Here is a 10,602-nt window from a genome sequence, read left to right as displayed (position 1 = left end):
GTGAATTGAGAGAGGGGCCTCACTCGGGTCTGCAATTCCAGTGGGAAGCCGGGATCTCCCGCCAACTTGGGACTCAGTAGAGGCTGCTTTTAACCTAGTGGGCAGCGTTTTCACTGCTTTTGTTTGTGTTACGCAGGTTCAAACTTATTGGGCTAATTGATCTGCACTGGTCCTTACGTCCCACGATTAATTAACGAGAAGCAAATCCTCATGATGCCGAGTTGCTTGTTGCTTGTTGTGGTCTTTGTGCCTTCCCTGCTTCTGACAGTGCAATGCCAGGGCTTGGCTTTTGCCATTTGCCTCTTGGTATCTCCGTTTAAATCAGGGCCTTAATTCTCCCTACAGCTCTCCCCACCTGCAGCCCATCCTGCAGAGATCAGCCACTAACGTGCTTCTGAAAGATCCCAATACTCCTCCTCCCGTTTGCCTTGGTGATAGGAATGGCTTCTGGCCTCTTTAAAAAGATGGAGTTAGGATGTAATTAAGATGGAGTTAGGATGTAATTAAGAGGTCAGCGTCAAGACTGGTGAGGTCTGAGATTTTGCTCGACTCTAATACTCCTAACAAGTTAGTATCATGAATGCTGTCGGGAAAATACCAGCTTCCTGGACTGGAGATGAAAGATTGTATTTCTCACAACAAAAGTAGAAGCCAGAGTGTCAGCATCATTGTTTGGTTTCCTTGTCCCCAAGTACCACAGAGGCGGTGCAGTGGGCCCAGATGTATGTCGTGTGGTCAGTGGGTTTGTGCTGCAGCTGAGGAACCCAGGCCAAGGGTCGTCACTTTTTGATTAAGTAGCAAACATTGCAGCAGGCAGTGGTCTCATGATAGCTGTGGTCATTCTGTGGTCACCCTGACCTACTTAGGTACACAGAGACTGCTCAGCCTCTGGAGACTGATTGGCCATGCAATCCAGCACACCAGCAAGACTGTGTGGGGTCATCAGGCCCACGGCAGACTGGCATTCCCGAGGGGCTCAAATCACCAATCTGCTCCAAAATTCCTGGCTCCCAGAATCTCCCAAGGACACTGCTGGCTTCTCAGCCTCATTTCACATCCATCACTGCACTGAATTCCAGTGGTTATCCTCTCTAACAGGTAGAGCTGCTCCCTGCTGCCGGCTGGTGCTGGTGCAGTCTGCTGGTGCGGGCCCCTGGGAAGCTCCTGTCCAGCCGCGGCCGGTCATTCCCACAGTGATCCTGCTCCCCATCCATGCCAGTCCATATTCCCTCAGTTTCCATGGCTGTGAGCTAGTGGCCTGCAATGCTTTTGCGGTGTTGGCTTCCCAGTTTTGCCTTTTTAAGGAAACATAGGAGATTTTAGACTCTTCCAGGAGTGGCTAGGTTGGGATATGAGAAGAATGGGTTCTCTGTCAGAGTAACTTCCTGGCAAGGTTGTTAAAGAACAGCCTGAGCCAGGAGTGATGGCTCATGCTTGTAATCTCAGCACTTTGGGAGGCCGAGGTGGGCGGATCATGAGGTCAGGAGATCAAGACCATCCTGGCCAACATGTTGAAACCCTGTCTCTACTAAAAATACAAAAATTAGCTGGGCATGGTGGCGCTTGCCTGTAATCCCAGCTACTTGGGAGGCTGAGGCAGGAGAATCACTTGAATCCGGGAGGCAGAGTTGGAAGTGAGCTGAGATGGGGCCATTGCACTCCAGCCTGGGTGACAGAGTGAGACTCCATCTTAAGAAAAAAAAAAAAAAAAGAACAGGCTGGAAAGGCAGGAGGAGGTGGGAGGACCCTCAGTGGCTCTAAAAATTCCTAGTGAGTGAAGGGGCTGCAGACGCTCAGCCTGCTGGAGACTATTTCCCAGCAGAGCCAGCAGGACCCTAGGAGAGCAGGCTGCAGGCCGTCTACCCTCACCCCTGGTGTCCCCTCACAGTTGGAGGAAGATGCCAGGCCTGGCCTGCGACTCACGAGGCTTGCCACGATGCAGCCAGCCCAGCCCTGGCTTCTTTCTCCACCTTGATTGCTCTACTCTGGCCACTTGAAACTTCCTCGTGCTTCTGACCTGGCAGACTGACGCCTGGAGTGCCTCTCTCTGCCAGTGTCCCCTTCTGAGAGAGGACGTCCTGCCACCTGGCTCACGCACCCACCTGCCAGGAGTTTTCCAGTACCCAGCTCTGTTTTTCTTCATGGCACCGAGTCCGAGTGAAAGGTCCTCGAGGGTTTCTTGCTCACTGTTGCTTCCCCGTAGAATGTCAGGCTATGTGAGCAGAGGCCTGTGCCCCAGGCTCCCAGTTGGATGAAGCTGGCCTGTGTGTGGGTAGTGTGGACAGGCTCAGTGGGTCATGCTGTTGATTTTTTTTTTTAAATGGAGTCTCACTCCGTCACACAGGCTGGAGTGTAATGGCACAATCTTGGCTCACTGCAACCTCTACCTCCTGGGTTCAAGTGATTCTCCTGCCTCAGCCTCCTGAGTAGCTGGGATTACAGGCATGTGCCACCATGTCTGGCTAATTTTTGTATTTTTAGTAGAGATGGGGTTTCACCACGTTGGCCAGGCTGGTCTTGAACTCCTGACCTCAGGTGATCCGCCTGCCTCGGCCTCCCAAGCTGCTGGGATTACAGGTGTGAGCCACCAACGTGGCCGCTATTTGCTTTCGCAAGGGCAGTCGAAGCCCCTCCTGACCTGGTGTGTTCTGGCCTCCGACCTCCCCTGGGGTGATGCTGCCCTGCAGTGTTGCCGTCTGCTCTCTGGACCCTGCCTGTGGGCATAGTGAACACTTTAGCCCTGACACTCTGAGGTGCTGTGACATGCAGCACCCAGTGGCTGTCGCAGCAGCATGTGGATCTCCCAGGGGTTGCCTCATTCATGTGCCGGCAGCATGCTGGAGTGAAGGAGACAGACAGCCCCTGCCCTCCGGAGGTTACAGTTGTGGAGAATGGAAAATACTACAGGGTTAACTCGACAAATCTTTATTTATGTCCCCTTTTTTTCTTCCGCTTGGACCTCTCCCCAGGCATCTAGAAAGTTCCTAGCAAGTTCCCTCTGTGGGGCTGCCTGCTCTTGGTAGAACTCCATGCCACAGGCTTTTGGCTTTCACACCTGCTGACTGCTAAAGCAGCCCAAACCCAGCACGGAGCCTGGAAGCCGGCCTGACTCCTGGATATGTCTGAGATGCTACCGGCTTCTAGTGGCTTGATGATTTACTTTTCCTAAATAACATTTGTATCCTAAGCATGTGGAAGGACATGGAAATAGAAGCTGGCATATCAAAATTCAACTCCGAAATCTACTCTGCTAACTGTGTGGCTTTGAGCAAGTCTCTGAGCCTCACTTTTCTTGCCTGAAAAATGGAGACCAACATCTCCGCAGATCCCTTTCCTAGGAACTCTAAGTAGAGAATAAAAGGCTTTGCGTAAAGTCAATTTTTCAAAAACCAAATGGTGGCGATTCCTAATCCTTTGGCAGATGGATAGCCATGCTTCGGGGTTTTCCAGTCTTGCCACCTGTGACAAGTGTGGTTTGAGATAAACTCCAGGTTAGAATCCTGGCTTGTTCACAGGGTGAGATTCTTAATATTGTCAAGTCCTGGTTTTCTCATTGGCAGAATAAAGATGAATTCCAGCAGAACAGATTCACAATGAAGACAGCTCCTGCTTGTCCACTGCACATGGACACTCTGGATAAAGGTTAGTGCTGCAGGTGCACAGGGCTCTTCCCTTACTGCAGTCTCTAGGGTTTCATTAACGATTTCATGTCTTGTCCAGGCTTTTGCTAAGGAAGTGTCCTCTGTCACTTTCTACCTGGAGGTGGCCTGAGAGCTCGATGGGGGAGGAGACCAAGCAAATGTGACAGAGGAGAGGCTGCTGGCCACCTTTGGCTCTGTGGCACCCGCTCACTTCCCAAAATGACCCTGATCATGGGGATGATTCTGTACCATGAGTGGGGCAAGGAACAGCCGCATTAGTAAACAGACGGCTGAGCAGTGGAAGATGATTCCAGCAAAGCATTCTGAATACGGTATTTATGGACTCAAGTTGTTCCTGGGATATTTATAGATGGGATGCAAATGTAAAGCATATGGTGTACTCTTCCAGAAATACTCTTCCAATTAGGCTGTGCATGGTCTCAGCCACACTGCTCTTTCCTCTGAAGATGCTCTTCAGCATATTTGTAGGGAATGTTACTCTAAGTTGCAGAAAACGGGTGATCACGTGTCTCTGGGGCGTTGTCCCTGTCTCTGATGAAGCACTGTTTCCCTCTGATGAACATTGTTCTGCCCCAGCTCTGGGGTCCATTCAGGGGTGCTCCGTGGTAAAGCACGTGGTTGATTTTTTTCCTTCTGTTCCTGCTGCTTGACACGTGGAGATCACTGTGGAGGATGTGGCAGGAAACTCCGAGCACAGATTTTAAAATAATCTGGAAGAAAAGCTTTTTTATCTCTTACCTTCAGTTTGTATGTGCTGTGCTGGGAGCAGCGGAAGCCAGGGTATGCTCCGCACTCTGACTCAAGCTACCCATGACCCTGGGAAAATGCATTCCTTGTTTAGAGCACGGCCTGTGGGAGAAATGTCCAGAACCAGCCTCTGGTAGAAGGCAAATCACATCCTAGGACTGACCATCTCCTCAAGCCGTGCATTGTAGAGTGTGGTCAGCATGAGCAGCACACGAGTGGACTCTGTCCTGAGCAGATGCAAACCACCCGCTGGTTGCACACAGTGTAACACAGTGGTGCAGGTCTCTCTTGCAGAAGGTTTCTTTAGGCCAGCTGATTTTCTTGTCATTAAGAATATATGTGAATTTTCATTTTGAAAGGGTAATGTTCAAAGCACTCAAGATTTTTGGGAAATGGAGGATTTTGGGAAAATGGAGAAATTAATATAATACAAGTCTTTTGGAAAGTAAGTTGTGTTAAGATTGAGAAAAGTTCATATTTTAGCATCAGCATTTTCATTTCTAGTTATCTTTCTAGATAAATAAACATAGACAACGTTTCATGCCAAGAGCATTATTGGCATTTCATGTGTGTATGTAAGAAAAGACAATAAAATACTTAACATCAGAGAAATAATTCACTAATCTGTTATATAACCACTAAAAGGCAGTTATGTAGCAGTTAAAATTAAGCTTATTTGAGATCACATACCAATTGGAGTTATGATAAACTATTGTTTTTAAAATTAAGATACAAAATTAAATATATAAGAGCACTGCTACAAAGAAACTTTAAACAAATCTATGACTATAGTATTTCAAATAGGAAAATAACCTATTAGTAGACACTTGGAAAAAATGCTGCAGTTCAAGGGCATGAAAGTTTTTTTTTCAAAAGTATTTTTCACCTACTAAGCTGACACAGGTATAAAAAGCAATAATGAAAAAAAATACATCATACTGGTGAGATATGAGACAAGGGATCATTGTCATCAATGTTTTATTTTGTTCTATTCTTTTTAAAAATAATTTCAACTTTTATTTTCAATTCAGGAGGTACATATGCAGGCTTGTAACATGGGTATATAGCATGATGCTGAGACTTGAAATATGATTGATCCTATCAGTCAGGTACCGAGCATAGTATCTAATAGGCAGTTTTTCAACCCTTACTCCCTTCACTCCCTCTCTGCTCTGGTAGTTCCCAGTGGCTACTGTTGCTATCTTTATGTCCACAAGTATCCAGGGTTTAGCTCCCATGTGTAAGTCAGAACATGAGATATTTGGTTTTCTGTTCATGTGTCAATTTGCTCAGAATAGTGGCCTCCAGCTGCATCCATGTTGCTGCGTAGGATGTAATTTCATTTTTTTCTGGCTGTGTAGTATTCCATGGTATGTATGTACTACATTTCCTTTATCCATTCCACCACTGATGGGAGCCTAAGATGATTATATGTCTTTGCTTTTGTGAATAGTACTATGACATTTGAACATATGAGTACAGGTATCTTTTTGGTAGAAAGACTTATTTTCTTTTGGGTATATATGCAGTAATAATAATAACATTGCTGGGTCAAATGATAGTTCTAAGTTCTTGAGAAATCTCTAAATTGCTTTCCACAGTGGCTAAGCTAATTTGCATGCCCACCAACAGTGTATAAGTGTTCCATTTTCTCCACAGCATAGCCAACATATATTGTTTTTTGACTTTTTAGTAATAGCCACTCTGACTGGTGTGAGATGGTATCTCATTGTAGTTTGAATTTGTATGTCTCTGTGTCTCTGATGATTAATGATGTTGAGGTTTTTTTTTAATTGTACTTTAGGTTCTGGGTTACATGTGCAGATCTTGCAGGATTGTTGCATAGGTACACATATGCCATGGTGGTTTGCTGTCTCCATCCTCCCGTCATCTACATCAAGCATTTCTCCCAGTGTTATCCCTTCCCAACCTCTCTGCCACCTCTGCTGTCCTCCTAGCACCCACCCCCCAACAGACTCCAGTGTGTGATGCTCCCCTCCCTGTGTCCATGTGTTCTCATTGGTCAACACCCACCTATGAGTGAGAACATGCAGTGTTTGGTTTTCTGTTCTTGTGTTAGTTTGCTGAGAATGATGGTTTCCAGATTCATCCATGTCCCTACAAAGGACACAAACTAATCGTTTTTTATGGCTGCATAGTATTCCATGGCGTATATGTGCCACATTTTCTTTGTTCAGTCTATCATTGATGGGCATTTGGGTTGGTTCCAAGTCTTTGCTATTGTAAACAGTGCTGCAGTGAACATATGTGTGCATGTGTCTTTATAATAGAATGATTTATAATCCTTTGGGTATATACCCAGTAATGGGATTGCTGGGTCAAATGGTCTTCTATTTCTAGATCCTTGAGGAATCACCACACTGTCTTGCACAATGGTTGAACTAAGTTACACTCCCACCAACAGTGTAAAAGTGTTCCTATTTCTCTACATCCTCTCCAGCATCTGCTGTCTCCAGATTTTTTAATGATTGCCATTCTGACTGGTGTGAGATGGTATCTCAATATGGTTTTGATTTGTATTTCTTTGATGACCAGTGATGATGAGCATTTTTTCATATGTTTGTTGGTGGCATAAATGTCTTCTTTTGTAAAGTGTCTGTTCATATCCTTTGCCCACTTTTGAATGAGTTTGTTTTCTTTCTTGTTAATCTGTTTTAGTTCACTGTAGATTCTGGATATTAGCCCTTTGTCAGACAGGTAGATTGCTGTGCAGAAACTCTTAAGTTTAATTAAATCCCATTTGTCTATTTTGGCTTTTGTTGCCAATGCTTTTGGTGTTTTAGTCATGAAATCCTTGCCTACGCCTACGTCCTGAATGGTTTTGCCTGTTTTTTCTTTCTTTTTTCTTTTTTTTTTCTAGGATTTTTATGGTGTTAGGTCTTACGTTTAAATATTTAATCCAACTGGAGTTAATTTTAGTGTAAGGTGTCAGGAAGGGGTCCAGTTTCATCTTTCTGCACATGGCTGGCCGGTTTTCTCAACACCATTTATTAAACAGGGAATCTTTTCCCCATTGCTTGCTTTTATCAGATTTGTCAAAGATCAGATGGTCATAGATGTGTGGCATTGCCTCTGTTCTGTTTCACTGGTCTATATATCTGTTTTGGTACAAAAACATGCTGTTTTATTTACAGTAGCCTTGTAGTTTGAAGTCAGGTAGTGTGATGCGTCCAGCTTTGTTCTTGTTGCTTAGGATTGTCTTGACTATGCAGGATCTCTTTTGGTTCCATACAAAGTTTAAAGTGATTTTTTCCAGTTCTGTGAAGAAGGTCAATGGTAGCTTGATGGGGACAGCATTGAATCTATAAATTACTCTGGGGAGTATGGCCATTTTCACAAGAATATTGATTCTTCCTAACCATGAGCATGGAATGTTTTTCCATCTGTTTGTGTCCTCTCTTATTTCCTTGAGCAGTGGTTTGTAGTTCTCCTTGAAGATATCCTTTACATCCTTTGTTAGTTGTATTCCTAGATATCTTATTCTCTTTTTAGCAATTGTGAATGGGAGTTCACTCATGATTTGGCTCCCTATCTGTGATTGGTGTGTAGGAATGCTTGTGATTTCTGCACATTGATTTTGTATCCTGAGACTTGGCTGAAGTTGCTTATCAGCTTAAGGAGATTTTAGGCTGAGATGATGGGGTCTTCTAATATACAGTCATGTCATCTGCAAACAGAGACAATTTGACTTCCTCTTTTCCTAATTGAATACCTTTTATTTCTTTTTCTTGCCTGATTGCTCTGGCTAGAACTTCCAGTACTATATTGAATAGGAGTGGTGAGAGAGGGCATCCTTGTCTAGTGCCAGATTTCAAAGGGAATGCTTCCAGTTTTTGCCTGTTCAGTATGATATTGGCTGTGGGTTTGTCATAAATAGTTTTTATTATTTTGAGATACGTTCCATCAATGCATAGTATATTGAGGGTTTTTTTTTTTTTTTTTTTTTTTTTTTTTAGCATAGACAGCTGCTGAATTTTGTCAAAGGTTTCCTCTGCATCTATTGAGATAATAAAAAAATAAAGAGTGCTTCACAAATTTGCTTGTCATCCTTGTACAGGGGCCATGCTAGTCTTGTCTGTATAGTTCCAATTTTAGAATATGTGCTGCTGAAACAAACAGCTTTTTTTTTTTTTTTTTTTTTTTTTTTAATGTCTGTTGGCTGCTTGTTTGTCTTCTTTCATACAAGCAGCCAACATCTTGAAGTGTCTGTTCAAGTCCTTTGCCCACTTTTTAATAATTTTTTTTTGCTTGTTGAATTGTTTAGATTCCTTACAGATTCTGGATATTAGGCTTTTGTCAGATACATAGTTTGTGAATATTTTCTCTCATTCTGTAAGTTGTTTACTCTGTTGATCGTTTCTTTTGTTGTGAAAATGCTCTTTAGTTTAAGTAGGTCCCACTCATCAATTTTTGTTTTTGTTGCAATTGCTTTTAAGAACTTAGTCATAACTTCTTTCTCAAAGACAATATCAAGAATGGTGTTTCCTAGCTTTTCTTCCAGGATTCTTCTAGTTTGAGGTCTTATATCTAAATCTTAATCCATCTTAAGTGAATTTTTTTTTAAATGGTGAAAGGTAGGGAGGCAGTTTCATTCTGATGTACATAGCTAGTCAGCTATCCCAGCATCATTTATTGAATAGAGAGTCCTTTTCCCATTGTTTATTTTTGTCCACTTTGTCAAAGATCAGATGGCTGTAGGTGTGTGGCTTTATTTCTGGGTTCTCTATTTTGTTACTTTGGTCTATGTGTCTATTATTTTTATGAACACCATGCTGTTTTGGTTACTGTAGCTTTAGGTACAGTTTGAAGTTAAATAACGTGATGCCTCTGGCTTTGATTTTTTTTTTTTTTTTTTTTTTTTTGGTTAGAATTGCTTTGGCCATTAGGGCTCTTATTTAGTTCCATATGAAACTTAGAATAGAGTTTTCTAATTCTCTGAAATCTGACATTGATAGTTTAATAAGAACAGTATTGAATCTGTAGATTGATTTAGGCAGTATGGCCACTTATATTGATAGCGATTCTTTCAATCCATACTCATGAATATTTTCCCATTTGTTTGTGTCATCTGTGATTTCTTTCAACAGTTTAAGGTAGTTCACTTTGTAGAGATCTTTCATCTCTTTGGTTAGATTCTTAGATATTTTACAATTTTTGTGGCTACTGTAAATGGCATTGTGTTCTTGATTTGGCTCTCAGCTTGAGTATTATTGGTGTATAGAAATGCTACTGATTTTTGTACATTGATTTTATATCTTATAACTTTGTTGAAGTCATTTATCAGTTCCAGGAGCCTGTTTTGCTTTAGATTATCTGTAATACATAAAATTTTCGCTTTCAGAGCTTACCTGTTGTCTTTATAAGCATTGTATCTGAACAATTTCAAATATGTTAAGACAGATTAGTTCATTGACATACTGTAAACAGCAATTATGCATAATCGTAAAAAAACTTTCCTACATGTGAATGAGCCAAAAATTGAACAGGTAGCCTCTGTATGTGTGTCTCATTAAAAAAAATTCCACCTTTTTTGAGATATAATTTGCACACTGATGTAACAGGAGGAAAACTGGAAAATTCATAAATAAGTGGAAATTAAACAATAGACTCCTGAACAACTAATTGGTCAAAGAAGAAATCAAAATGTAAATTAAAAAAAACCTTGAAACAAAGTTAGCAGAAAGAAAGAAGTAATAAAGATTAGAGCAGAAATAAATTAAAAATAGACTAAAAAGACAATGAAAAAGTTGATAAATTGAAAAGGTAAGTGAAATTTACAAATGTGTAGCTAGACTAATAAAAAGAAAGAATAGATTCAAATAAATAAAATCATAAATGAAAGAAGAGACATTATAACTGATACCACAGAAATCGTAGGCTCATGAGACTACTATGAACAATCATGTGCCAACAAATTAGATAGCCTAGAAAAAGTTCCCAGAAACATGCAATCTACCAAGACTGAATCATGAAAATATAAAAATCCAAACAAGTAAAAAAAAAAAACCCTAGCAAAGAAAATCCCAGGATGAGATATAGCTTCATGGGTGAATTCTACCACACATTTAAAGAAATATTGCCAATCCTTTTCAAAGTCTTATACAAAATTGAAGAGCAGAGAACACTTACAAACTCGTTTTATGACGCCAGCATTATCTTCATATGAAATCCA

The 10,602-nt window shown here is 41.8% G+C and overlaps 1 non-coding gene across 1 annotated transcript; it reads right to left on the bottom strand.

The window, feature by feature from the left end:
• Positions 1 to 8,442: 8,442 nt before the first annotated feature.
• Positions 8,443 to 8,547, bottom strand: LOC120368276 (U6 spliceosomal RNA). Its single transcript, XR_005582462.1, has one exon. It is a non-coding gene; the product is annotated as a U6 spliceosomal RNA (small nuclear RNA).
• Positions 8,548 to 10,602: the final 2,055 nt, after the last annotated feature.

The sequence above is a fragment of the Saimiri boliviensis genome, chromosome 5 (genome assembly GCF_048565385.1).
Source record: "Saimiri boliviensis isolate mSaiBol1 chromosome 5, mSaiBol1.pri, whole genome shotgun sequence".
Classification (NCBI taxonomy): Eukaryota; Metazoa; Chordata; class Mammalia; order Primates; family Cebidae; genus Saimiri; species Saimiri boliviensis.
This window is presented reverse-complemented; position numbering and strand designations above follow the sequence as displayed.